Below are 27732 nucleotides of genomic sequence, written 5' to 3'. Positions count from 1 at the left end.
ATGACTGTCCCCAATTGAGCTCAGAAGCTCAATGTCTATCATGACCTCTCTTTTAGAATGTCCAAGAGCAAGCAAACTATTCCTCCAGGAGAGGGCGCCAACAGACTACTAAAGAGATCATCATTACTCAAAGAAAACCCCAAAAACCAATGCATGATAGGAATAAACAGGTAACTTTCTTTGGAGTGGAAGCGGAGAGATCGCACCAGATGCCAATTCTAGATGTTATCACACCTGTGGTCACTGCAGCAGCAGGTGAATCCACTTTGTCCAAAAGGGATCTATTCCATTCAATTGCAAATGATCTAGATAAGACAGAGAACTGCAGCACGGGGACATAGCCGAGTTGGTCAGGTTGAGTGGTGATGAGTTTGCTATTTGGATGAATAAAGAAAGTCAAAAGTGTGAAAGATAAAAAACAAAAGGAGGAAGTGTGAAAAGTGAATGGGCCAAATTGAGGTGCATATGAAGACGTATGCTTTCTTCCAATTCATTAAATCGGGCTAATATGAATCAGGTGAATTGAGTTCTGCTTTTGGAAACTGGGTTAAGAAGGGGTGCACCGTTCCTGGAGGTACTGCAATACCAGGTCAATGCGTGGAGTGGACAGAGCAAGCTCTTTTTCCATCTCCCTGTTCTAAAAATCCATTTAATATATGGTCCCCAGATAGGGGACGTATCAGATATTAAACTGATAAGAACAGATACTACACTTGATCTTAGCCAAAAGGCCGAGAAGCGATAACCAGAATTGGTTTGGGCCTCGAGTGGCACCCTGGCCTATGCCGGACACATCTTAGGGAGAGAGAGCGAGAGGGAGACAAACCCACGCCTACACAAGACATTTTGTCACCCAAGCCAACCCTTGAAAAGGCTGCTTTGCAGAGCCAAAACAAGAAGAATGGTGCGTTTTGCAGCCGCCGCCCACTGCAATGAATCTGAATAACTCCTCCTTTAGGGCGCAAGCAACTCCCCTCCCCCTTGCAGTCTTTCCAATTCACGATACAAAAAGACGGACAGGACAGGTTGCCTGACTTTCCGTCACTGCCACCCTTTGCCATCCTTACCCGTAGAAAGCCCTTTCATCATCCCCAAACCCTAATCTTTTCCCTTTCCTTCCCAGCCCCCAAACCCTGCCCTCTGTACCTTTCTCACCACCCGCTTCCCTTCTCCTGTCATCCCCCTACCACCCGGGAAAAAAAGAGATTGCCCCCTCCTTCCACTAGCCCACCCTCCCACCCAAAGAACAACTTCTTCTGCGCAGCTTGTTTTCTAGGCAGCAGCGCTATTGTGATGTCATCGGGGGGCATTGTGACAAGCCGCCAGTGTTCCGTCTCTTCATGTTGTGCACAGTTCAAACGGAAAATACATCAACAGGCAGACTACAGAAAAGCTTACTATCAAAGGTTAGAGGGGGGCTTTCTCAGAGGGCTTTTTACAGTTTTTCTATTCCCAATTAGCCGTTTAAGTGTACTTATTGAAAGTAGTAATTCTTTCATAGGCCGCCCTTTCTTAGTATTTGACGTTCCTTATATTGCGGTATGAGGCTTCGCAGTAGGTTGCAAACATTCATCACCCATGACTGTCCCCAATTGAGCTCAGAAGCTCAATGTCTATCATGACCTCTCTTTTAGAATGTCCAAGAGCAAGCAAACTATTCCTCCAGGAGAGGGCGCCAACAGACTACTAAAGAGATCATCATTACTCAAAGAAAACCCCAAAAACCAATGCATGATAGGAATAAACAGGTAACTTTCTTTGGAGTGGAAGCGGAGAGATCGCACCAGATGCCAATTCTAGATGTTATCACACCTGTGGTCACTGCAGCAGCAGGTGAATCCACTTTGTCCAAAAGGGATCTATTCCATTCAATTGCAAATGATCTAGATAAGACAGAGAACTGCAGCACGGGGACATAGCCGAGTTGGTCAGGTTGAGTGGTGATGAGTTTGCTATTTGGATGAATAAAGAAAGTCAAAAGTGTGAAAGATAAAAAACAAAAGGAGGAAGTGTGAAAAGTGAATGGGCCAAATTGAGGTGCATATGAAGACGTATGCTTTCTTCCAATTCATTAAATCGGGCTAATATGAATCAGGTGAATTGAGTTCTGCTTTTGGAAACTGGGTTAAGAAGGGGTGCACCGTTCCTGGAGGTACTGCAATACCAGGTCAATGCGTGGAGTGGACAGAGCAAGCTCTTTTTCCATCTCCCTGTTCTAAAAATCCATTTAATATATGGTCCCCAGATAGGGGACGTATCAGATATTAAACTGATAAGAACAGATACTACACTTGATCTTAGCCAAAAGGCCGAGAAGCGATAACCAGAATTGGTTTGGGCCTCGAGTGGCACCCTGGCCTATGCCGGACACATCTTAGGGAGAGAGAGCGAGAGGGAGACAAACCCACGCCTACACAAGACATTTTGTCACCCAAGCCAACCCTTGAAAAGGCTGCTTTGCAGAGCCAAAACAAGAAGAATGGTGCGTTTTGCAGCCGCCGCCCACTGCAATGAATCTGAATAACTCCTCCTTTAGGGCGCAAGCAACTCCCCTCCCCCTTGCAGTCTTTCCAATTCACGATACAAAAAGACGGACAGGACAGGTTGCCTGACTTTCCGTCACTGCCACCCTTTGCCATCCTTACCCGTAGAAAGCCCTTTCATCATCCCCAAACCCTAATCTTTTCCCTTTCCTTCCCAGCCCCCAAACCCTGCCCTCTGTACCTTTCTCACCACCCGCTTCCCTTCTCCTGTCATCCCCCTACCACCCGGGAAAAAAAGAGATTGCCCCCTCCTTCCACTAGCCCACCCTCCCACCCAAAGAACAACTTCTTCTGCGCAGCTTGTTTTCTAGGCAGCAGCGCTATTGTGATGTCATCGGGGGGCATTGTGACAAGCCGCCAGTGTTCCGTCTCTTCATGTTGTGCACAGTTCAAACGGAAAATACATCAACAGGCAGACTACAGAAAAGCTTACTATCAAAGGTTAGAGGGGGGCTTTCTCAGAGGGCTTTTTACAGTTTTTCTATTCCCAATTAGCCGTTTAAGTGTACTTATTGAAAGTAGTAATTCTTTCATAGGCCGCCCTTTCTTAGTATTTGACGTTCCTTATATTGCGGTATGAGGCTTCGCAGTAGGTTGCAAACATTCATCACCCATGACTGTCCCCAATTGAGCTCAGAAGCTCAATGTCTATCATGACCTCTCTTTTAGAATGTCCAAGAGCAAGCAAACTATTCCTCCAGGAGAGGGCGCCAACAGACTACTAAAGAGATCATCATTACTCAAAGAAAACCCCAAAAACCAATGCATGATAGGAATAAACAGGTAACTTTCTTTGGAGTGGAAGCGGAGAGATCGCACCAGATGCCAATTCTAGATGTTATCACACCTGTGGTCACTGCAGCAGCAGGTGAATCCACTTTGTCCAAAAGGGATCTATTCCATTCAATTGCAAATGATCTAGATAAGACAGAGAACTGCAGCACGGGGACATAGCCGAATTGGTCAGGTTGAGTGGTGATGAGTTTGCTATTTGGATGAATAAAGAAAGTCAAAAGTGTGAAAGATAAAAAACAAAAGGAGGAAGTGTGAAAAGTGAATGGGCCAAATTGAGGTGCATATGAAGACGTATGCTTTCTTCCAATTCATTAAATCGGGCTAATATGAATCAGGTGAATTGAGTTCTGCTTTTGGAAACTGGGTTAAGAAGGGGTGCACCGTTCCTGGAGGTACTGCAATACCAGGTCAATGCGTGGAGTGGACAGAGCAAGCTCTTTTTCCATCTCCCTGTTCTAAAAATCCATTTAATATATGGTCCCCAGATAGGGGACGTATCAGATATTAAACTGATAAGAACAGATACTACACTTGATCTTAGCCAAAAGGCCGAGAAGCGATAACCAGAATTGGTTTGGGCCTCGAGTGGCACCCTGGCCTATGCCGGACACATCTTAGGGAGAGAGAGCGAGAGGGAGACAAACCCACGCCTACACAAGACATTTTGTCACCCAAGCCAACCCTTGAAAAGGCTGCTTTGCAGAGCCAAAACAAGAAGAATGGTGCGTTTTGCAGCCGCCGCCCACTGCAATGAATCTGAATAACTCCTCCTTTAGGGCGCAAGCAACTCCCCTCCCCCTTGCAGTCTTTCCAATTCACGATACAAAAAGACGGACAGGACAGGTTGCCTGACTTTCCGTCACTGCCACCCTTTGCCATCCTTACCCGTAGAAAGCCCTTTCATCATCCCCAAACCCTAATCTTTTCCCTTTCCTTCCCAGCCCCCAAACCCTGCCCTCTGTACCTTTCTCACCACCCGCTTCCCTTCTCCTGTCATCCCCCTACCACCCGGGAAAAAAAGAGATTGCCCCCTCCTTCCACTAGCCCACCCTCCCACCCAAAGAACAACTTCTTCTGCGCAGCTTGTTTTCTAGGCAGCAGCGCTATTGTGATGTCATCGGGGGGCATTGTGACAAGCCGCCAGTGTTCCGTCTCTTCATGTTGTGCACAGTTCAAACGGAAAATACATCAACAGGCAGACTACAGAAAAGCTTACTATCAAAGGTTAGAGGGGGGCTTTCTCAGAGGGCTTTTTACAGTTTTTCTATTCCCAATTAGCCGTTTAAGTGTACTTATTGAAAGTAGTAATTCTTTCATAGGCCGCCCTTTCTTAGTATTTGACGTTCCTTATATTGCGGTATGAGGCTTCGCAGTAGGTTGCAAACATTCATCACCCATGACTGTCCCCAATTGAGCTCAGAAGCTCAATGTCTATCATGACCTCTCTTTTAGAATGTCCAAGAGCAAGCAAACTATTCCTCCAGGAGAGGGCGCCAACAGACTACTAAAGAGATCATCATTACTCAAAGAAAACCCCAAAAACCAATGCATGATAGGAATAAACAGGTAACTTTCTTTGGAGTGGAAGCGGAGAGATCGCACCAGATGCCAATTCTAGATGTTATCACACCTGTGGTCACTGCAGCAGCAGGTGAATCCACTTTGTCCAAAAGGGATCTATTCCATTCAATTGCAAATGATCTAGATAAGACAGAGAACTGCAGCACGGGGACATAGCCGAGTTGGTCAGGTTGAGTGGTGATGAGTTTGCTATTTGGATGAATAAAGAAAGTCAAAAGTGTGAAAGATAAAAAACAAAAGGAGGAAGTGTGAAAAGTGAATGGGCCAAATTGAGGTGCATATGAAGACGTATGCTTTCTTCCAATTCATTAAATCGGGCTAATATGAATCAGGTGAATTGAGTTCTGCTTTTGGAAACTGGGTTAAGAAGGGGTGCACCGTTCCTGGAGGTACTGCAATACCAGGTCAATGCGTGGAGTGGACAGAGCAAGCTCTTTTTCCATCTCCCTGTTCTAAAAATCCATTTAATATATGGTCCCCAGACAGGGGACGTATCAGATATTAAACTGATAAGAACAGATACTACACTTGATCTTAGCCAAAAGGCCGAGAAGCGATAACCAGAATTGGTTTGGGCCTCGAGTGGCACCCTGGCCTATGCCGGACACATCTTAGGGAGAGAGAGCGAGAGGGAGACAAACCCACGCCTACACAAGACATTTTGTCACCCAAGCCAACCCTTGAAAAGGCTGCTTTGCAGAGCCAAAACAAGAAGAATGGTGCGTTTTGCAGCCGCCGCCCACTGCAATGAATCTGAATAACTCCTCCTTTAGGGCGCAAGCAACTCCCCTCCCCCTTGCAGTCTTTCCAATTCACGATACAAAAAGACGGACAGGACAGGTTGCCTGACTTTCCGTCACTGCCACCCTTTGCCATCCTTACCCGTAGAAAGCCCTTTCATCATCCCCAAACCCTAATCTTTTCCCTTTCCTTCCCAGCCCCCAAACCCTGCCCTCTGTACCTTTCTCACCACCCGCTTCCCTTCTCCTGTCATCCCCCTACCACCCGGGAAAAAAAGAGATTGCCCCCTCCTTCCACTAGCCCACCCTCCCACCCAAAGAACAACTTCTTCTGCGCAGCTTGTTTTCTAGGCAGCAGCGCTATTGTGATGTCATCGGGGGGCATTGTGACAAGCCGCCAGTGTTCCGTCTCTTCATGTTGTGCACAGTTCAAACGGAAAATACATCAACAGGCAGACTACAGAAAAGCTTACTATCAAAGGTTAGAGGGGGGCTTTCTCAGAGGGCTTTTTACAGTTTTTCTATTCCCAATTAGCCGTTTAAGTGTACTTATTGAAAGTAGTAATTCTTTCATAGGCCGCCCTTTCTTAGTATTTGACGTTCCTTATATTGCGGTATGAGGCTTCGCAGTAGGTTGCAAACATTCATCACCCATGACTGTCCCCAATTGAGCTCAGAAGCTCAATGTCTATCATGACCTCTCTTTTAGAATGTCCAAGAGCAAGCAAACTATTCCTCCAGGAGAGGGCGCCAACAGACTACTAAAGAGATCATCATTACTCAAAGAAAACCCCAAAAACCAATGCATGATAGGAATAAACAGGTAACTTTCTTTGGAGTGGAAGCGGAGAGATCGCACCAGATGCCAATTCTAGATGTTATCACACCTGTGGTCACTGCAGCAGCAGGTGAATCCACTTTGTCCAAAAGGGATCTATTCCATTCAATTGCAAATGATCTAGATAAGACAGAGAACTGCAGCACGGGGACATAGCCGAGTTGGTCAGGTTGAGTGGTGATGAGTTTGCTATTTGGATGAATAAAGAAAGTCAAAAGTGTGAAAGATAAAAAACAAAAGGAGGAAGTGTGAAAAGTGAATGGGCCAAATTGAGGTGCATATGAAGACGTATGCTTTCTTCCAATTCATTAAATCGGGCTAATATGAATCAGGTGAATTGAGTTCTGCTTTTGGAAACTGGGTTAAGAAGGGGTGCACCGTTCCTGGAGGTACTGCAATACCAGGTCAATGCGTGGAGTGGACAGAGCAAGCTCTTTTTCCATCTCCCTGTTCTAAAAATCCATTTAATATATGGTCCCCAGATAGGGGACGTATCAGATATTAAACTGATAAGAACAGATACTACACTTGATCTTAGCCAAAAGGCCGAGAAGCGATAACCAGAATTGGTTTGGGCCTCGAGTGGCACCCTGGCCTATGCCGGACACATCTTAGGGAGAGAGAGCGAGAGGGAGACAAACCCACGCCTACACAAGACATTTTGTCACCCAAGCCAACCCTTGAAAAGGCTGCTTTGCAGAGCCAAAACAAGAAGAATGGTGCGTTTTGCAGCCGCCGCCCACTGCAATGAATCTGAATAACTCCTCCTTTAGGGCGCAAGCAACTCCCCTCCCCCTTGCAGTCTTTCCAATTCACGATACAAAAAGACGGACAGGACAGGTTGCCTGACTTTCCGTCACTGCCACCCTTTGCCATCCTTACCCGTAGAAAGCCCTTTCATCATCCCCAAACCCTAATCTTTTCCCTTTCCTTCCCAGCCCCCAAACCCTGCCCTCTGTACCTTTCTCACCACCCGCTTCCCTTCTCCTGTCATCCCCCTACCACCCGGGAAAAAAAGAGATTGCCCCCTCCTTCCACTAGCCCACCCTCCCACCCAAAGAACAACTTCTTCTGCGCAGCTTGTTTTCTAGGCAGCAGCGCTATTGTGATGTCATCGGGGGGCATTGTGACAAGCCGCCAGTGTTCCGTCTCTTCATGTTGTGCACAGTTCAAACGGAAAATACATCAACAGGCAGACTACAGAAAAGCTTACTATCAAAGGTTAGAGGGGGGCTTTCTCAGAGGGCTTTTTACAGTTTTTCTATTCCCAATTAGCCGTTTAAGTGTACTTATTGAAAGTAGTAATTCTTTCATAGGCCGCCCTTTCTTAGTATTTGACGTTCCTTATATTGCGGTATGAGGCTTCGCAGTAGGTTGCAAACATTCATCACCCATGACTGTCCCCAATTGAGCTCAGAAGCTCAATGTCTATCATGACCTCTCTTTTAGAATGTCCAAGAGCAAGCAAACTATTCCTCCAGGAGAGGGCGCCAACAGACTACTAAAGAGATCATCATTACTCAAAGAAAACCCCAAAAACCAATGCATGATAGGAATAAACAGGTAACTTTCTTTGGAGTGGAAGCGGAGAGATCGCACCAGATGCCAATTCTAGATGTTATCACACCTGTGGTCACTGCAGCAGCAGGTGAATCCACTTTGTCCAAAAGGGATCTATTCCATTCAATTGCAAATGATCTAGATAAGACAGAGAACTGCAGCACGGGGACATAGCCGAGTTGGTCAGGTTGAGTGGTGATGAGTTTGCTATTTGGATGAATAAAGAAAGTCAAAAGTGTGAAAGATAAAAAACAAAAGGAGGAAGTGTGAAAAGTGAATGGGCCAAATTGAGGTGCATATGAAGACGTATGCTTTCTTCCAATTCATTAAATCGGGCTAATATGAATCAGGTGAATTGAGTTCTGCTTTTGGAAACTGGGTTAAGAAGGGGTGCACCGTTCCTGGAGGTACTGCAATACCAGGTCAATGCGTGGAGTGGACAGAGCAAGCTCTTTTTCCATCTCCCTGTTCTAAAAATCCATTTAATATATGGTCCCCAGATAGGGGACGTATCAGATATTAAACTGATAAGAACAGATACTACACTTGATCTTAGCCAAAAGGCCGAGAAGCGATAACCAGAATTGGTTTGGGCCTCGAGTGGCACCCTGGCCTATGCCGGACACATCTTAGGGAGAGAGAGCGAGAGGGAGACAAACCCACGCCTACACAAGACATTTTGTCACCCAAGCCAACCCTTGAAAAGGCTGCTTTGCAGAGCCAAAACAAGAAGAATGGTGCGTTTTGCAGCCGCCGCCCACTGCAATGAATCTGAATAACTCCTCCTTTAGGGCGCAAGCAACTCCCCTCCCCCTTGCAGTCTTTCCAATTCACGATACAAAAAGACGGACAGGACAGGTTGCCTGACTTTCCGTCACTGCCACCCTTTGCCATCCTTACCCGTAGAAAGCCCTTTCATCATCCCCAAACCCTAATCTTTTCCCTTTCCTTCCCAGCCCCCAAACCCTGCCCTCTGTACCTTTCTCACCACCCGCTTCCCTTCTCCTGTCATCCCCCTACCACCCGGGAAAAAAAGAGATTGCCCCCTCCTTCCACTAGCCCACCCTCCCACCCAAAGAACAACTTCTTCTGCGCAGCTTGTTTTCTAGGCAGCAGCGCTATTGTGATGTCATCGGGGGGCATTGTGACAAGCCGCCAGTGTTCCGTCTCTTCATGTTGTGCACAGTTCAAACGGAAAATACATCAACAGGCAGACTACAGAAAAGCTTACTATCAAAGGTTAGAGGGGGGCTTTCTCAGAGGGCTTTTTACAGTTTTTCTATTCCCAATTAGCCGTTTAAGTGTACTTATTGAAAGTAGTAATTCTTTCATAGGCCGCCCTTTCTTAGTATTTGACGTTCCTTATATTGCGGTATGAGGCTTCGCAGTAGGTTGCAAACATTCATCACCCATGACTGTCCCCAATTGAGCTCAGAAGCTCAATGTCTATCATGACCTCTCTTTTAGAATGTCCAAGAGCAAGCAAACTATTCCTCCAGGAGAGGGCGCCAACAGACTACTAAAGAGATCATCATTACTCAAAGAAAACCCCAAAAACCAATGCATGATAGGAATAAACAGGTAACTTTCTTTGGAGTGGAAGCGGAGAGATCGCACCAGATGCCAATTCTAGATGTTATCACACCTGTGGTCACTGCAGCAGCAGGTGAATCCACTTTGTCCAAAAGGGATCTATTCCATTCAATTGCAAATGATCTAGATAAGACAGAGAACTGCAGCACGGGGACATAGCCGAGTTGGTCAGGTTGAGTGGTGATGAGTTTGCTATTTGGATGAATAAAGAAAGTCAAAAGTGTGAAAGATAAAAAACAAAAGGAGGAAGTGTGAAAAGTGAATGGGCCAAATTGAGGTGCATATGAAGACGTATGCTTTCTTCCAATTCATTAAATCGGGCTAATATGAATCAGGTGAATTGAGTTCTGCTTTTGGAAACTGGGTTAAGAAGGGGTGCACCGTTCCTGGAGGTACTGCAATACCAGGTCAATGCGTGGAGTGGACAGAGCAAGCTCTTTTTCCATCTCCCTGTTCTAAAAATCCATTTAATATATGGTCCCCAGATAGGGGACGTATCAGATATTAAACTGATAAGAACAGATACTACACTTGATCTTAGCCAAAAGGCCGAGAAGCGATAACCAGAATTGGTTTGGGCCTCGAGTGGCACCCTGGCCTATGCCGGACACATCTTAGGGAGAGAGAGCGAGAGGGAGACAAACCCACGCCTACACAAGACATTTTGTCACCCAAGCCAACCCTTGAAAAGGCTGCTTTGCAGAGCCAAAACAAGAAGAATGGTGCGTTTTGCAGCCGCCGCCCACTGCAATGAATCTGAATAACTCCTCCTTTAGGGCGCAAGCAACTCCCCTCCCCCTTGCAGTCTTTCCAATTCACGATACAAAAAGACGGACAGGACAGGTTGCCTGACTTTCCGTCACTGCCACCCTTTGCCATCCTTACCCGTAGAAAGCCCTTTCATCATCCCCAAACCCTAATCTTTTCCCTTTCCTTCCCAGCCCCCAAACCCTGCCCTCTGTACCTTTCTCACCACCCGCTTCCCTTCTCCTGTCATCCCCCTACCACCCGGGAAAAAAAGAGATTGCCCCCTCCTTCCACTAGCCCACCCTCCCACCCAAAGAACAACTTCTTCTGCGCAGCTTGTTTTCTAGGCAGCAGCGCTATTGTGATGTCATCGGGGGGCATTGTGACAAGCCGCCAGTGTTCCGTCTCTTCATGTTGTGCACAGTTCAAACGGAAAATACATCAACAGGCAGACTACAGAAAAGCTTACTATCAAAGGTTAGAGGGGGGCTTTCTCAGAGGGCTTTTTACAGTTTTTCTATTCCCAATTAGCCGTTTAAGTGTACTTATTGAAAGTAGTAATTCTTTCATAGGCCGCCCTTTCTTAGTATTTGACGTTCCTTATATTGCGGTATGAGGCTTCGCAGTAGGTTGCAAACATTCATCACCCATGACTGTCCCCAATTGAGCTCAGAAGCTCAATGTCTATCATGACCTCTCTTTTAGAATGTCCAAGAGCAAGCAAACTATTCCTCCAGGAGAGGGCGCCAACAGACTACTAAAGAGATCATCATTACTCAAAGAAAACCCCAAAAACCAATGCATGATAGGAATAAACAGGTAACTTTCTTTGGAGTGGAAGCGGAGAGATCGCACCAGATGCCAATTCTAGATGTTATCACACCTGTGGTCACTGCAGCAGCAGGTGAATCCACTTTGTCCAAAAGGGATCTATTCCATTCAATTGCAAATGATCTAGATAAGACAGAGAACTGCAGCACGGGGACATAGCCGAGTTGGTCAGGTTGAGTGGTGATGAGTTTGCTATTTGGATGAATAAAGAAAGTCAAAAGTGTGAAAGATAAAAAACAAAAGGAGGAAGTGTGAAAAGTGAATGGGCCAAATTGAGGTGCATATGAAGACGTATGCTTTCTTCCAATTCATTAAATCGGGCTAATATGAATCAGGTGAATTGAGTTCTGCTTTTGGAAACTGGGTTAAGAAGGGGTGCACCGTTCCTGGAGGTACTGCAATACCAGGTCAATGCGTGGAGTGGACAGAGCAAGCTCTTTTTCCATCTCCCTGTTCTAAAAATCCATTTAATATATGGTCCCCAGATAGGGGACGTATCAGATATTAAACTGATAAGAACAGATTTTGATTTAATGAAGCTTTCCAAAGCACCACAAAAAATGCATGACCGAAGTCACACCAAAAACAGTGCAAAGGCTAGGATTCGTGTGGACCCCACCGTGAGGAGAGGGTCCCCAAAAATCAACCCCGTCCCTCCGAGCCAGAAGGCCACAGCAAGGGTCAGGGATCTTCGGTGCTCCCCCAAGCCGAAGCCTGGTTGAGCCTTGTCGTTGCTCCCAGCGTCCACCCAGGCATCTTACCCAAGTGGAGTAGAGAGCTACTAGTTGTTGGTTTGGCAGCCGAAACTGCCCGGACCGTCAACCGGTGTTGGTTTCTCAGCCCAAGGCTAACCGGACCTCCAACCGGGTGTTGGTTTCTCAGCCGAAGCTGACCCAGACCTCCAACCGGGTGTTGGTTTCTCAGCCGAAGCTGACCCAGACCTCCAACCGGGTGTTAGTTTCTCAGCCCAAAGCTGACCAGACCTCCGACCGGGATTATAAAAATTTCCCTTCCTAGCCAGAAGGCCGGGATAGGGTAATATGCTCAAAAAGTATGAAAAGGCAAGGTACGGTGTGCTACAGAGCCCAAGGCTTGCCGGGGTCCCAAGCCAGCAAGCTCAGACTCACTCCAGGGTCGTCAGTCCTGGGGCACGTTGTACCATAGCCCCCCACCCTTACTCAGTCTAATAGCCTCGATCCTGGTAGGGCCATGTTTTCCTCTAGATGAATATACTATCCACCCAGAGTACTAGCAAGCGCAACCTTCCAGTGTGCATTGTATCATTGTACTAAGGTGGCCTGGAGCTTAAACCATCTCTTCGAACAACACTACACTTGATCTTAGCCAAAAGGCCGAGAAGCGATAACCAGAATTGGTTTGGGCCTCGAGTGGCACCCTGGCCTATGCCGGACACATCTTAGGGAGAGAGAGCGAGAGGGAGACAAACCCACGCCTACACAAGACATTTTGTCACCCAAGCCAACCCTTGAAAAGGCTGCTTTGCAGAGCCAAAACAAGAAGAATGGTGCGTTTTGCAGCCGCCGCCCACTGCAATGAATCTGAATAACTCCTCCTTTAGGGCGCAAGCAACTCCCCTCCCCCTTGCAGTCTTTCCAATTCACGATACAAAAAGACGGACAGGACAGGTTGCCTGACTTTCCGTCACTGCCACCCTTTGCCATCCTTACCCGTAGAAAGCCCTTTCATCATCCCCAAACCCTAATCTTTTCCCTTTCCTTCCCAGCCCCCAAACCCTGCCCTCTGTACCTTTCTCACCACCCGCTTCCCTTCTCCTGTCATCCCCCTACCACCCGGGAAAAAAAGAGATTGCCCCCTCCTTCCACTAGCCCACCCTCCCACCCAAAGAACAACTTCTTCTGCGCAGCTTGTTTTCTAGGCAGCAGCGCTATTGTGATGTCATCGGGGGGCATTGTGACAAGCCGCCAGTGTTCCGTCTCTTCATGTTGTGCACAGTTCAAACGGAAAATACATCAACAGGCAGACTACAGAAAAGCTTACTATCAAAGGTTAGAGGGGGGCTTTCTCAGAGGGCTTTTTACAGTTTTTCTATTCCCAATTAGCCGTTTAAGTGTACTTATTGAAAGTAGTAATTCTTTCATAGGCCGCCCTTTCTTAGTATTTGACGTTCCTTATATTGCGGTATGAGGCTTCGCAGTAGGTTGCAAACATTCATCACCCATGACTGTCCCCAATTGAGCTCAGAAGCTCAATGTCTATCATGACCTCTCTTTTAGAATGTCCAAGAGCAAGCAAACTATTCCTCCAGGAGAGGGCGCCAACAGACTACTAAAGAGATCATCATTACTCAAAGAAAACCCCAAAAACCAATGCATGATAGGAATAAACAGGTAACTTTCTTTGGAGTGGAAGCGGAGAGATCGCACCAGATGCCAATTCTAGATGTTATCACACCTGTGGTCACTGCAGCAGCAGGTGAATCCACTTTGTCCAAAAGGGATCTATTCCATTCAATTGCAAATGATCTAGATAAGACAGAGAACTGCAGCACGGGGACATAGCCGAGTTGGTCAGGTTGAGTGGTGATGAGTTTGCTATTTGGATGAATAAAGAAAGTCAAAAGTGTGAAAGATAAAAAACAAAAGGAGGAAGTGTGAAAAGTGAATGGGCCAAATTGAGGTGCATATGAAGACGTATGCTTTCTTCCAATTCATTAAATCGGGCTAATATGAATCAGGTGAATTGAGTTCTGCTTTTGGAAACTGGGTTAAGAAGGGGTGCACCGTTCCTGGAGGTACTGCAATACCAGGTCAATGCGTGGAGTGGACAGAGCAAGCTCTTTTTCCATCTCCCTGTTCTAAAAATCCATTTAATATATGGTCCCCAGATAGGGGACGTATCAGATATTAAACTGATAAGAACAGATACTACACTTGATCTTAGCCAAAAGGCCGAGAAGCGATAACCAGAATTGGTTTGGGCCTCGAGTGGCACCCTGGCCTATGCCGGACACATCTTAGGGAGAGAGAGCGAGAGGGAGACAAACCCACGCCTACACAAGACATTTTGTCACCCAAGCCAACCCTTGAAAAGGCTGCTTTGCAGAGCCAAAACAAGAAGAATGGTGCGTTTTGCAGCCGCCGCCCACTGCAATGAATCTGAATAACTCCTCCTTTAGGGCGCAAGCAACTCCCCTCCCCCTTGCAGTCTTTCCAATTCACGATACAAAAAGACGGACAGGACAGGTTGCCTGACTTTCCGTCACTGCCACCCTTTGCCATCCTTACCCGTAGAAAGCCCTTTCATCATCCCCAAACCCTAATCTTTTCCCTTTCCTTCCCAGCCCCCAAACCCTGCCCTCTGTACCTTTCTCACCACCCGCTTCCCTTCTCCTGTCATCCCCCTACCACCCGGGAAAAAAAGAGATTGCCCCCTCCTTCCACTAGCCCACCCTCCCACCCAAAGAACAACTTCTTCTGCGCAGCTTGTTTTCTAGGCAGCAGCGCTATTGTGATGTCATCGGGGGGCATTGTGACAAGCCGCCAGTGTTCCGTCTCTTCATGTTGTGCACAGTTCAAACGGAAAATACATCAACAGGCAGACTACAGAAAAGCTTACTATCAAAGGTTAGAGGGGGGCTTTCTCAGAGGGCTTTTTACAGTTTTTCTATTCCCAATTAGCCGTTTAAGTGTACTTATTGAAAGTAGTAATTCTTTCATAGGCCGCCCTTTCTTAGTATTTGACGTTCCTTATATTGCGGTATGAGGCTTCGCAGTAGGTTGCAAACATTCATCACCCATGACTGTCCCCAATTGAGCTCAGAAGCTCAATGTCTATCATGACCTCTCTTTTAGAATGTCCAAGAGCAAGCAAACTATTCCTCCAGGAGAGGGCGCCAACAGACTACTAAAGAGATCATCATTACTCAAAGAAAACCCCAAAAACCAATGCATGATAGGAATAAACAGGTAACTTTCTTTGGAGTGGAAGCGGAGAGATCGCACCAGATGCCAATTCTAGATGTTATCACACCTGTGGTCACTGCAGCAGCAGGTGAATCCACTTTGTCCAAAAGGGATCTATTCCATTCAATTGCAAATGATCTAGATAAGACAGAGAACTGCAGCACGGGGACATAGCCGAGTTGGTCAGGTTGAGTGGTGATGAGTTTGCTATTTGGATGAATAAAGAAAGTCAAAAGTGTGAAAGATAAAAAACAAAAGGAGGAAGTGTGAAAAGTGAATGGGCCAAATTGAGGTGCATATGAAGACGTATGCTTTCTTCCAATTCATTAAATCGGGCTAATATGAATCAGGTGAATTGAGTTCTGCTTTTGGAAACTGGGTTAAGAAGGGGTGCACCGTTCCTGGAGGTACTGCAATACCAGGTCAATGCGTGGAGTGGACAGAGCAAGCTCTTTTTCCATCTCCCTGTTCTAAAAATCCATTTAATATATGGTCCCCAGATAGGGGACGTATCAGATATTAAACTGATAAGAACAGATACTACACTTGATCTTAGCCAAAAGGCCGAGAAGCGATAACCAGAATTGGTTTGGGCCTCGAGTGGCACCCTGGCCTATGCCGGACACATCTTAGGGAGAGAGAGCGAGAGGGAGACAAACCCACGCCTACACAAGACATTTTGTCACCCAAGCCAACCCTTGAAAAGGCTGCTTTGCAGAGCCAAAACAAGAAGAATGGTGCGTTTTGCAGCCGCCGCCCACTGCAATGAATCTGAATAACTCCTCCTTTAGGGCGCAAGCAACTCCCCTCCCCCTTGCAGTCTTTCCAATTCACGATACAAAAAGACGGACAGGACAGGTTGCCTGACTTTCCGTCACTGCCACCCTTTGCCATCCTTACCCGTAGAAAGCCCTTTCATCATCCCCAAACCCTAATCTTTTCCCTTTCCTTCCCAGCCCCCAAACCCTGCCCTCTGTACCTTTCTCACCACCCGCTTCCCTTCTCCTGTCATCCCCCTACCACCCGGGAAAAAAAGAGATTGCCCCCTCCTTCCACTAGCCCACCCTCCCACCCAAAGAACAACTTCTTCTGCGCAGCTTGTTTTCTAGGCAGCAGCGCTATTGTGATGTCATCGGGGGGCATTGTGACAAGCCGCCAGTGTTCCGTCTCTTCATGTTGTGCACAGTTCAAACGGAAAATACATCAACAGGCAGACTACAGAAAAGCTTACTATCAAAGGTTAGAGGGGGGCTTTCTCAGAGGGCTTTTTACAGTTTTTCTATTCCCAATTAGCCGTTTAAGTGTACTTATTGAAAGTAGTAATTCTTTCATAGGCCGCCCTTTCTTAGTATTTGACGTTCCTTATATTGCGGTATGAGGCTTCGCAGTAGGTTGCAAACATTCATCACCCATGACTGTCCCCAATTGAGCTCAGAAGCTCAATGTCTATCATGACCTCTCTTTTAGAATGTCCAAGAGCAAGCAAACTATTCCTCCAGGAGAGGGCGCCAACAGACTACTAAAGAGATCATCATTACTCAAAGAAAACCCCAAAAACCAATGCATGATAGGAATAAACAGGTAACTTTCTTTGGAGTGGAAGCGGAGAGATCGCACCAGATGCCAATTCTAGATGTTATCACACCTGTGGTCACTGCAGCAGCAGGTGAATCCACTTTGTCCAAAAGGGATCTATTCCATTCAATTGCAAATGATCTAGATAAGACAGAGAACTGCAGCACGGGGACATAGCCGAGTTGGTCAGGTTGAGTGGTGATGAGTTTGCTATTTGGATGAATAAAGAAAGTCAAAAGTGTGAAAGATAAAAAACAAAAGGAGGAAGTGTGAAAAGTGAATGGGCCAAATTGAGGTGCATATGAAGACGTATGCTTTCTTCCAATTCATTAAATCGGGCTAATATGAATCAGGTGAATTGAGTTCTGCTTTTGGAAACTGGGTTAAGAAGGGGTGCACCGTTCCTGGAGGTACTGCAATACCAGGTCAATGCGTGGAGTGGACAGAGCAAGCTCTTTTTCCATCTCCCTGTTCTAAAAATCCATTTAATATATGGTCCCCAGATAGGGGACGTATCAGATATTAAACTGATAAGAACAGATACTACACTTGATCTTAGCCAAAAGGCCGAGAAGCGATAACCAGAATTGGTTTGGGCCTCGAGTGGCACCCTGGCCTATGCCGGACACATCTTAGGGAGAGAGAGCGAGAGGGAGACAAACCCACGCCTACACAAGACATTTTGTCACCCAAGCCAACCCTTGAAAAGGCTGCTTTGCAGAGCCAAAACAAGAAGAATGGTGCGTTTTGCAGCCGCCGCCCACTGCAATGAATCTGAATAACTCCTCCTTTAGGGCGCAAGCAACTCCCCTCCCCCTTGCAGTCTTTCCAATTCACGATACAAAAAGACGGACAGGACAGGTTGCCTGACTTTCCGTCACTGCCACCCTTTGCCATCCTTACCCGTAGAAAGCCCTTTCATCATCCCCAAACCCTAATCTTTTCCCTTTCCTTCCCAGCCCCCAAACCCTGCCCTCTGTACCTTTCTCACCACCCGCTTCCCTTCTCCTGTCATCCCCCTACCACCCGGGAAAAAAAGAGATTGCCCCCTCCTTCCACTAGCCCACCCTCCCACCCAAAGAACAACTTCTTCTGCGCAGCTTGTTTTCTAGGCAGCAGCGCTATTGTGATGTCATCGGGGGGCATTGTGACAAGCCGCCAGTGTTCCGTCTCTTCATGTTGTGCACAGTTCAAACGGAAAATACATCAACAGGCAGACTACAGAAAAGCTTACTATCAAAGGTTAGAGGGGGGCTTTCTCAGAGGGCTTTTTACAGTTTTTCTATTCCCAATTAGCCGTTTAAGTGTACTTATTGAAAGTAGTAATTCTTTCATAGGCCGCCCTTTCTTAGTATTTGACGTTCCTTATATTGCGGTATGAGGCTTCGCAGTAGGTTGCAAACATTCATCACCCATGACTGTCCCCAATTGAGCTCAGAAGCTCAATGTCTATCATGACCTCTCTTTTAGAATGTCCAAGAGCAAGCAAACTATTCCTCCAGGAGAGGGCGCCAACAGACTACTAAAGAGATCATCATTACTCAAAGAAAACCCCAAAAACCAATGCATGATAGGAATAAACAGGTAACTTTCTTTGGAGTGGAAGCGGAGAGATCGCACCAGATGCCAATTCTAGATGTTATCACACCTGTGGTCACTGCAGCAGCAGGTGAATCCACTTTGTCCAAAAGGGATCTATTCCATTCAATTGCAAATGATCTAGATAAGACAGAGAACTGCAGCACGGGGACATAGCCGAGTTGGTCAGGTTGAGTGGTGATGAGTTTGCTATTTGGATGAATAAAGAAAGTCAAAAGTGTGAAAGATAAAAAACAAAAGGAGGAAGTGTGAAAAGTGAATGGGCCAAATTGAGGTGCATATGAAGACGTATGCTTTCTTCCAATTCATTAAATCGGGCTAATATGAATCAGGTGAATTGAGTTCTGCTTTTGGAAACTGGGTTAAGAAGGGGTGCACCGTTCCTGGAGGTACTGCAATACCAGGTCAATGCGTGGAGTGGACAGAGCAAGCTCTTTTTCCATCTCCCTGTTCTAAAAATCCATTTAATATATGGTCCCCAGATAGGGGACATATCAGATATTAAACTGATAAGAACAGATACTACACTTGATCTTAGCCAAAAGGCCGAGAAGCGATAACCAGAATTGGTTTGGGCCTCGAGTGGCACCCTGGCCTATGCCGGACACATCTTAGGGAGAGAGAGCGAGAGGGAGACAAACCCACGCCTACACAAGACATTTTGTCACCCAAGCCAACCCTTGAAAAGGCTGCTTTGCAGAGCCAAAACAAGAAGAATGGTGCGTTTTGCAGCCGCCGCCCACTGCAATGAATCTGAATAACTCCTCCTTTAGGGCGCAAGCAACTCCCCTCCCCCTTGCAGTCTTTCCAATTCACGATACAAAAAGACGGACAGGACAGGTTGCCTGACTTTCCGTCACTGCCACCCTTTGCCATCCTTACCCGTAGAAAGCCCTTTCATCATCCCCAAACCCTAATCTTTTCCCTTTCCTTCCCAGCCCCCAAACCCTGCCCTCTGTACCTTTCTCACCACCCGCTTCCCTTCTCCTGTCATCCCCCTACCACCCGGGAAAAAAAGAGATTGCCCCCTCCTTCCACTAGCCCACCCTCCCACCCAAAGAACAACTTCTTCTGCGCAGCTTGTTTTCTAGGCAGCAGCGCTATTGTGATGTCATCGGGGGGCATTGTGACAAGCCGCCAGTGTTCCGTCTCTTCATGTTGTGCACAGTTCAAACGGAAAATACATCAACAGGCAGACTACAGAAAAGCTTACTATCAAAGGTTAGAGGGGGGCTTTCTCAGAGGGCTTTTTACAGTTTTTCTATTCCCAATTAGCCGTTTAAGTGTACTTATTGAAAGTAGTAATTCTTTCATAGGCCGCCCTTTCTTAGTATTTGACGTTCCTTATATTGCGGTATGAGGCTTCGCAGTAGGTTGCAAACATTCATCACCCATGACTGTCCCCAATTGAGCTCAGAAGCTCAATGTCTATCATGACCTCTCTTTTAGAATGTCCAAGAGCAAGCAAACTATTCCTCCAGGAGAGGGCGCCAACAGACTACTAAAGAGATCATCATTACTCAAAGAAAACCCCAAAAACCAATGCATGATAGGAATAAACAGGTAACTTTCTTTGGAGTGGAAGCGGAGAGATCGCACCAGATGCCAATTCTAGATGTTATCACACCTGTGGTCACTGCAGCAGCAGGTGAATCCACTTTGTCCAAAAGGGATCTATTCCATTCAATTGCAAATGATCTAGATAAGACAGAGAACTGCAGCACGGGGACATAGCCGAGTTGGTCAGGTTGAGTGGTGATGAGTTTGCTATTTGGATGAATAAAGAAAGTCAAAAGTGTGAAAGATAAAAAACAAAAGGAGGAAGTGTGAAAAGTGAATGGGCCAAATTGAGGTGCATATGAAGACGTATGCTTTCTTCCAATTCATTAAATCGGGCTAATATGAATCAGGTGAATTGAGTTCTGCTTTTGGAAACTGGGTTAAGAAGGGGTGCACCGTTCCTGGAGGTACTGCAATACCAGGTCAATGCGTGGAGTGGACAGAGCAAGCTCTTTTTCCATCTCCCTGTTCTAAAAATCCATTTAATATATGGTCCCCAGATAGGGGACGTATCAGATATTAAACTGATAAGAACAGATACTACACTTGATCTTAGCCAAAAGGCCGAGAAGCGATAACCAGAATTGGTTTGGGCCTCGAGTGGCACCCTGGCCTATGCCGGACACATCTTAGGGAGAGAGAGCGAGAGGGAGACAAACCCACGCCTACACAAGACATTTTGTCACCCAAGCCAACCCTTGAAAAGGCTGCTTTGCAGAGCCAAAACAAGAAGAATGGTGCGTTTTGCAGCCGCCGCCCACTGCAATGAATCTGAATAACTCCTCCTTTAGGGCGCAAGCAACTCCCCTCCCCCTTGCAGTCTTTCCAATTCACGATACAAAAAGACGGACAGGACAGGTTGCCTGACTTTCCGTCACTGCCACCCTTTGCCATCCTTACCCGTAGAAAGCCCTTTCATCATCCCCAAACCCTAATCTTTTCCCTTTCCTTCCCAGCCCCCAAACCCTGCCCTCTGTACCTTTCTCACCACCCGCTTCCCTTCTCCTGTCATCCCCCTACCACCCGGGAAAAAAAGAGATTGCCCCCTCCTTCCACTAGCCCACCCTCCCACCCAAAGAACAACTTCTTCTGCGCAGCTTGTTTTCTAGGCAGCAGCGCTATTGTGATGTCATCGGGGGGCATTGTGACAAGCCGCCAGTGTTCCGTCTCTTCATGTTGTGCACAGTTCAAACGGAAAATACATCAACAGGCAGACTACAGAAAAGCTTACTATCAAAGGTTAGAGGGGGGCTTTCTCAGAGGGCTTTTTACAGTTTTTCTATTCCCAATTAGCCGTTTAAGTGTACTTATTAGTAATTCTTTCATAGGCCGCCCTTTCTTAGTATTTGACGTTCCTTATATTGCGGTATGAGGCTTCGCAGTAGGTTGCAAACATTCATCACCCATGACTGTCCCCAATTGAGCTCAGAAGCTCAATGTCTATCATGACCTCTCTTTTAGAATGTCCAAGAGCAAGCAAACTATTCCTCCAGGAGAGGGCGCCAACAGACTACTAAAGAGATCATCATTACTCAAAGAAAACCCCAAAAACCAATGCATGATAGGAATAAACAGGTAACTTTCTTTGGAGTGGAAGCGGAGAGATCGCACCAGATGCCAATTCTAGATGTTATCACACCTGTGGTCACTGCAGCAGCAGGTGAATCCACTTTGTCCAAAAGGGATCTATTCCATTCAATTGCAAATGATCTAGATAAGACAGAGAACTGCAGCACGGGGACATAGCCGAGTTGGTCAGGTTGAGTGGTGATGAGTTTGCTATTTGGATGAATAAAGAAAGTCAAAAGTGTGAAAGATAAAAAACAAAAGGAGGAAGTGTGAAAAGTGAATGGGCCAAATTGAGGTGCATATGAAGACGTATGCTTTCTTCCAATTCATTAAATCGGGCTAATATGAATCAGGTGAATTGAGTTCTGCTTTTGGAAACTGGGTTAAGAAGGGGTGCACCGTTCCTGGAGGTACTGCAATACCAGGTCAATGCGTGGAGTGGACAGAGCAAGCTCTTTTTCCATCTCCCTGTTCTAAAAATCCATTTAATATATGGTCCCCAGATAGGGGACGTATCAGATATTAAACTGATAAGAACAGATTTGATTTAACAGCATCTTTATTATCATGCACTACTCACAAAAAGGTAACAAACCGTGTACAGTGCCGCAGCCCCGTACACACAGAAATATACAATCCTTCTTACATAGCCATAGAGTACGACGCACTAAACTATACATCACGCTCCTATGCTTATCCATAACACTCAAGCTGAAAGAAAAAGTTAGACAATAAATAACGACGAACCGGCGATTGGGGGATGGGGGTAGGGGAAAAGGGGGATAGGGTGGGGAAATCACAGGCCCGAAGCTTTATTGAAAGACGCACATAACGGGAAAAGGAGGGAGGGGGCATGGAAGAGGTCTAAACCTCCTCCTCGGCGCTGTCGTCCGGACTGTCCATGATGGAATAGTCTCTGAGCAGGCTGTGGATCAGCCTGCGGCAATCCTGGATAGACATCCTCTCCCTCTTCAAGATGAGCCGGTTCCTGGCGACCCAAATAGCGTCCTTAAAGCAGTTCATAAGGCGCCAAGCCTCCTGGATGGCTCCAACGGTGTGAGTCCCAGGGAAGAGTCCATAAAGTACGGAATGGTACGATAGGCTCCCTCTGGGGACGGAGTTCCTCAGGTCATCCTCCAGGGCAACCAACAGGCGCTGTGCGAAACGGCAGTCCCAAAAGGCGTGCAGCGATGTTTCCTCCACGAAGGGGCACCTTGGGCAGTACCGGGTTTTGCACAGGTTCCGGGCGTGCATGAATGACCGGACGGGCAGTCCGCCCTGTATCGCCATCCATGACAAGTCCTTGTGCCCGTTGGTCAATCCAGCCGATGACACGTTTGTCCAAACAGTCTCCAGTGTGTCGTGATGAAGTCCTGGAATGTTCTCCATTTCGTCCTTGGCTCTGATGAGTTTGTGGATAGTCTTTGGCTTCCACAAATCAGGCTTGAGTCCCTCCAGTTGGTGTTCCCTCACAAACCGAACCACGTCTCCGTAGAACCATGGCGCCGTCCAGTTGTAGGGGAAGGAGCTGTCCCACTTGTCCCAGCCTAACCGTCTCCAAAGGGGGAGCAGGAAGAAGCGAGACATGGACTCACCCGCGGAACCTCTCTTGACTCGCAGAGTTCGGCGAACGCAGTCACATACGAAGGAGGATCGCAGGAGGGTGGGGATATCGGGTACGCCCTTCCCACCCTTGCGAGGATCCTTGTACATGATGCTCCGCCTTACTCTGTCCATCTTGGATCCCCAGACAAAACGAAACACCGTCCTGGTAATGGCCCTGCACACGGTGGCAAGGGGGGGCCAGGCCTGGGCCGTGTACTGCAGCACGGGCAGTACCTCGTTACGCAGGACCAGTGCTTTGCCCTCACAGGTGAGGCGTCTGAGGCTCCACAGACCGATCCGTTGGGTGATCTTGGTCAAGCGTTCCTCCCAGGACTTGAGGGCTGCTCCTTCCTTCCCGAACCAGACTCCAAGAACCTTGATGAAATCCGGCTGGATGCTGAAAGGGAAGGGGGCGGAAGAGGCCGGCTGCCAGTCCCCGAAGAGCATGGCTTCCGACTTCCCGCAGTTGACTTTGGCTCCCGAAGCCCGTCCGAAGGTCTCACAGGTCTGGACGAGGGTGTCGACTGAGCGCCGGTCCGCGCAGAAGACGGTCACGTCGTCCATGTAGAGCGAGCACTTGACCTCGAAGCGTTCTGGTCCTGGTGCGGTGATCCCTCTGATCTCTCCATTCCGCCGGATAGCCTCTGCAAAGAGTTCTATAACACAAACAAAAAGAAGAGGTGACAGAGGACAGCCTTGTCTGACCCCTGAGAGGACCGGGAAGGGGTCAGTCTTCCAGCCGTTTACCAACACCGAGCTGTGAATATCAAAATACATTAGTTGGACATACAAGCAAAACATGTTACCCAAACCTAACCTGTGCAGAGCTTTGCCCAGGAACTCATGGGAAACACGGTCGAAGGCCTTTTCCTGATCCAACGAGATCAGGGCTGCGTGCACCCGGCGGGCTTTGATGTACTCGACCGTGTCCCGCATGAGAGCCAGGCTGTCTGCGATGCGACGTCCGGGGATGCCGCAGGTCTGATCCGGGTGGATGATCCGTCCGATAACAGTCTTCAATCTCGTTGCCATCGTCTTGGCCAGGATCTTGTAGTCGACGTTCAGAAGGGTGATGGGACGCCAATTCTTCAGGTCGCACCTCTCTCCTTTACGCTTGTACAGGATCGTGACCATTCCTTCCCTCAGAGATGGAGGCATTCTGCCCTCCACCACCATCTCCTCATACAGCCCTAACAGGTCCGGACAGATTAGGTCTCCCAGCGCTACATAGAGCTCTGCTGGGAGGCCGTCACTGCCCGGTGTCCTGCCAGAACTAAAGGATTTGGCGGCCGAGAGCAGCTCGTCCACCGTCAGAGGAACATCTATGGCCGCCGCGTCTGCAGGGTCAAGATGGTTAGTGATACCTGACAGGAACTTATCGGCGGCCTCGGGGTCAGTAGTCTTGCGGGCGTAGAGTTCGCTGTAGAAGTCGCTGACGACCTTCATCACGTTCTCTTTCCCGCGTCGCATGCTGCCACTCTCGTCTCGTAGTTCATTCATGGGCGTGTGACCGGCGTGGAGTTTCCTGAAAAAGAACGAGTTACATTTCTCACCCTTCTCCAGGTTCTCCACTTTGGAACGGAAGACAATTCGCTCGGACTCCTCCTCGAAGTGCCTTTTCAGGCTCCTCTTAGTCTCCTCCAGCTCCTCTCTCACGTCCCAGCCGCATCGAAGAAGGTCCTGCAGGGAACGCAGCTCACGCTGGAGTCTCCTGAAGTCCCTCCTCTTCAGACCCGCCTGTTGTTGACTCTTTGCCTGAAAGAAGAAACGGAACTCGAGTTTAACGTATTCCCACCAGTCAGAAACAGACTGGAAGCCCGCCTTGTAGGCCCGCCACGTGGAGTAGGCAGCTCTAAGCTCCTCCAGAATCTCACCCTTTTCCAGCAGAGAGCAGTTCAGCTTCCAGGAGCCCGGGCCAATGGGGAAGCCATGGCCCAGCACACCTTGAAAGTGAATGGCTCTGTGGTCAGAGAAGAAGCAGGGGACCATCGAGTGCCCACTCCGCCCAACCGCCCGAGAGGTAAACACAAAGTCAATCCTGGAACGCAGCGAGCCATCGGATCGGCACCATGAATAGTTCACGGATCCGTGTCCGATGGAGCCAACAACGTCCACAAGAGAGGCTTCGGTCACCATCTCAATGAGCAGTTTGGATGTGACGTCCAACTTGGCAGCCGTTCCAGAACTGCGTCCATCCTCCTCAATCGGGCAGTTGAAATCCCCGGCCATCACTACCGTCCTGGCGGTAGCGAGCTGAGGGCGCAGGGCTTGGAGGAGCTCCAGTCGATCGCTCTTCACAGGAGAAGCGTACACATTGATGAACCTGACAGGTTCTCCCGCCCAGGTGCCATCCACGAGCAGTAACCTGCCGCAGACGATTTCCTGAACAGAGTCCAATGTGAAGGCGCTTCCCCTGATCAGCACGGCGACCCCCGCGGACCTACAGTCGCCTCCGCCGGACCAGTAGGATGGGCCATGGGTCCACTCCCTGGCCAGATGGTTGAAGGACCTAGAGGAGGGAAGGGAGCATTCCTGCAGGAAAAATACATCACTAGACTGAGTGTTAAGGAACGCAAAAATTGTCTGACGTCGGAACTTGTCTCTGATGCTCCTAACATTAATGGAAAAGGTGTTAATGTTAGCAGTCATTGGAGGAAAGAGAAAGTTAGCGCAGGCGGTGTGCCTTAGTTACCACTCCGGTCGGGCGGTTCTTCCTCTTTGGCACCTGCTGGTAAGGGTATCTCCAGCAGACCCTCTTCTTCTAGCTGATCGAGCAGGGATGGTGCCTCAGTGGCTTCCGACTCCTCCATTTCTTCTTCGGCCACAAGGGACTCCACCATCTGCTCCAACACGTCCGGTTCTGGGAGGAGGCCATCCTCCTCTTCCTGGGGTGGATTGGGATCCACAATGAACAGCTTGGAAGGTTCTGCGACAGGACTATCTTCCACCTTCCTTTTCCTTTGGCCTGTACCTGAGGAGACAAGAGCTGGAAAATCCTCCTCGGTGAAAAGTGCAAGAGTGCTGAGGTCCTCTGCTCTCATGGTCTGGGGAGGTAGAGTGGGCTTTGGGGGGGGGGTGAGGAGACCAACTGAGGAGTAGGGAAATGAGGTGGAGGTAGTGGAATCCTCAGTAGGGTTGGCCGGGGGGGGAGGGGTTTGGACAGGGGTGACAGGGGGGGGGACCAGGGAGGGGGCAACAGTTTTCTTACCCTTTTTCCTGGACTCCGTGGCTGCTGGGGCATCGGCTGGAGCCACGGTCGCCGGGTTCTTGGCCGCCTTGTCCTTGGCCTCTGTGGCCTTGGTCGTAGCTGCCTTGGTCGACGAAGCTGTGACTACCCGATACTGGGTCACCGCGGCAACCCTTGCCCAGGATTTCTCCCGCTGTGGGCAGTCCTTGTAAAGGTGGTCCGCCTGTCCACATAGGTTGCAAGTCTTCTTCTTTGGGCAGTCCTTGGAGCTGTGTCCCGTCACCCGGCAAACCCTGCAGGCGTCCTCCTTGCAGGTCTTCATCGAATGCCCTTTCCCGCCACATTTCCTGCAGTTGTGTGGCATGTCCGGGTAGTAGATGAGACCAAAGGAGTTTCCCAGAGAGAATGTCGGGGGCAGGTGCTGGAGACCATCCTCGGATGCTGGTTCCCTGTAGAGTCGAACGGTTACTGACCACTTACCCGTCCAGAATCCATTGCCGTTAAGGATGTGGGATGGCTCCCTCACCACTGTGCAGAGACGTCCCAGGAACGTGGAGATGTCTCTTCCTGGGGTGTGCGGGTTCCGCATGGAGACCGTGATCCTCTTCTCATCCCTCTGTATAGGACAGGATCCTAAAAAAGAATGAAAAGGGGAGTCCGGCATCGCTGCGTTCATCGCCTCCCAGTATCTCCTGCAGGCATTCACCGTGGCAAAGGTTACCAGAAAAATGCCAGTCATGAAGGTCTGGACACTCAGGGTTTCCGCCCTGGAGAAGCCCTGATCCAGAATCATCTTCTTGCAGAACACGTCGCTGGACATGTCCGGCAACCTACCATCCACCGCCTTTAGCTTCAGGGCGACCGTCTGCCGCATCCAAGGCTCCAGGGTTGGAGCCTTTTCAGGCGGCGTCCGGGCTCCCTCCGGCTGGCTGGCGTCGGAGGTAGGGGCCTCTTGGGCCGAAGAAGCCTCTGGATGAGCCTTCCTGGAGGTCCCTGGGTCCTGAGCCTTCTTGGCTGCCTTCTCTGGCTTGCTTGCCATGGCTGGTTCCTGCTTGAGTTCCCGGAGCTGGATCTTGGATTCTTCTCCGGGTGTCTTCTCCCGCTGTGTTCCTCCTCGAAGTTCCTCTGGTCTCCCCAAGTCTTCTCCGAGCCTTTGTCTTCTTGCTTCTTTCTGCCAAGCTCTTCTTCCGTCCGATCTCCCTCTTCCGGTCTCGGCTGGGCTTCGGAGCTCGTCTCCCTGATCGTATCTCGTCAAGTGTAGCTAGCTCAGTTTGTTCTGATAAGAACAGATACTACACTTGATCTTAGCCAAAAGGCCGAGAAGCGATAACCAGAATTGGTTTGGGCCTCGAGTGGCACCCTGGCCTATGCCGGACACATCTTAGGGAGAGAGAGCGAGAGGGAGACAAACCCACGCCTACACAAGACATTTTGTCACCCAAGCCAACCCTTGAAAAGGCTGCTT

At 48.4% G+C, this 27732-nt stretch overlaps 13 non-coding genes and 2 pseudogenes across 13 annotated transcripts; all 15 read right to left on the bottom strand.

Annotated features, from left to right (window-relative positions):
- Window positions 1-552: 552 nt before the first annotated feature.
- Window positions 553-743, bottom strand: LOC142281767 (U2 spliceosomal RNA). The gene has a single exon (XR_012743796.1). It is a non-coding gene; the product is annotated as a U2 spliceosomal RNA (small nuclear RNA).
- Window positions 744-2130: 1387 nt separating this feature from the next.
- Window positions 2131-2321, bottom strand: LOC142281765 (U2 spliceosomal RNA). Its single transcript, XR_012743795.1, has one exon. It is a non-coding gene; the product is annotated as a U2 spliceosomal RNA (small nuclear RNA).
- Window positions 2322-3708: 1387 nt separating this feature from the next.
- LOC142281764 (U2 spliceosomal RNA) lies at window positions 3709-3899 on the bottom strand. Its single transcript, XR_012743794.1, has one exon. It is a non-coding gene; the product is annotated as a U2 spliceosomal RNA (small nuclear RNA).
- Window positions 3900-5286: 1387 nt separating this feature from the next.
- On the bottom strand, window positions 5287-5477 carry LOC142281768 (U2 spliceosomal RNA). The gene has a single exon (XR_012743797.1). It is a non-coding gene; the product is annotated as a U2 spliceosomal RNA (small nuclear RNA).
- A 1387-nt stretch (window positions 5478-6864) lies between these two features.
- Window positions 6865-7055, bottom strand: LOC142281763 (U2 spliceosomal RNA). Its single transcript, XR_012743793.1, has one exon. It is a non-coding gene; the product is annotated as a U2 spliceosomal RNA (small nuclear RNA).
- Window positions 7056-8442: 1387 nt separating this feature from the next.
- LOC142281762 (U2 spliceosomal RNA) lies at window positions 8443-8633 on the bottom strand. Its single transcript, XR_012743792.1, has one exon. It is a non-coding gene; the product is annotated as a U2 spliceosomal RNA (small nuclear RNA).
- A 1387-nt stretch (window positions 8634-10020) lies between these two features.
- LOC142281761 (U2 spliceosomal RNA) lies at window positions 10021-10211 on the bottom strand. Its single transcript, XR_012743791.1, has one exon. It is a non-coding gene; the product is annotated as a U2 spliceosomal RNA (small nuclear RNA).
- A 1387-nt stretch (window positions 10212-11598) lies between these two features.
- Window positions 11599-11794, bottom strand: LOC142281770 (U2 spliceosomal RNA). The gene has a single exon (XR_012743798.1). It is a non-coding gene; the product is annotated as a U2 spliceosomal RNA (small nuclear RNA).
- Window positions 11795-13979: 2185 nt separating this feature from the next.
- Window positions 13980-14170, bottom strand: LOC142281775 (U2 spliceosomal RNA). The gene has a single exon (XR_012743802.1). It is a non-coding gene; the product is annotated as a U2 spliceosomal RNA (small nuclear RNA).
- Window positions 14171-15557: 1387 nt separating this feature from the next.
- LOC142281774 (U2 spliceosomal RNA) lies at window positions 15558-15748 on the bottom strand. The gene has a single exon (XR_012743801.1). It is a non-coding gene; the product is annotated as a U2 spliceosomal RNA (small nuclear RNA).
- Window positions 15749-17135: 1387 nt separating this feature from the next.
- LOC142281773 (U2 spliceosomal RNA) lies at window positions 17136-17326 on the bottom strand. Its single transcript, XR_012743800.1, has one exon. It is a non-coding gene; the product is annotated as a U2 spliceosomal RNA (small nuclear RNA).
- A 1387-nt stretch (window positions 17327-18713) lies between these two features.
- Window positions 18714-18904, bottom strand: LOC142281760 (U2 spliceosomal RNA). Its single transcript, XR_012743790.1, has one exon. It is a non-coding gene; the product is annotated as a U2 spliceosomal RNA (small nuclear RNA).
- Window positions 18905-20291: 1387 nt separating this feature from the next.
- Window positions 20292-20482, bottom strand: LOC142281772 (U2 spliceosomal RNA). The gene has a single exon (XR_012743799.1). It is a non-coding gene; the product is annotated as a U2 spliceosomal RNA (small nuclear RNA).
- A 1381-nt stretch (window positions 20483-21863) lies between these two features.
- LOC142281769 (U2 spliceosomal RNA) lies at window positions 21864-22065 on the bottom strand (annotated as a pseudogene).
- A 5440-nt stretch (window positions 22066-27505) lies between these two features.
- LOC142281771 (U2 spliceosomal RNA) lies at window positions 27506-27595 on the bottom strand (annotated as a pseudogene).
- Window positions 27596-27732: the final 137 nt, after the last annotated feature.

Source organism: Anomaloglossus baeobatrachus, unplaced genomic scaffold (genome assembly GCF_048569485.1).
Source record: "Anomaloglossus baeobatrachus isolate aAnoBae1 unplaced genomic scaffold, aAnoBae1.hap1 Scaffold_4833, whole genome shotgun sequence".
NCBI classification, from domain to species: Eukaryota; Metazoa; Chordata; class Amphibia; order Anura; family Aromobatidae; genus Anomaloglossus; species Anomaloglossus baeobatrachus.
Note: the sequence above shows the minus strand (reverse complement) of the source record. Positions and strands in the feature narration are given on the sequence as shown.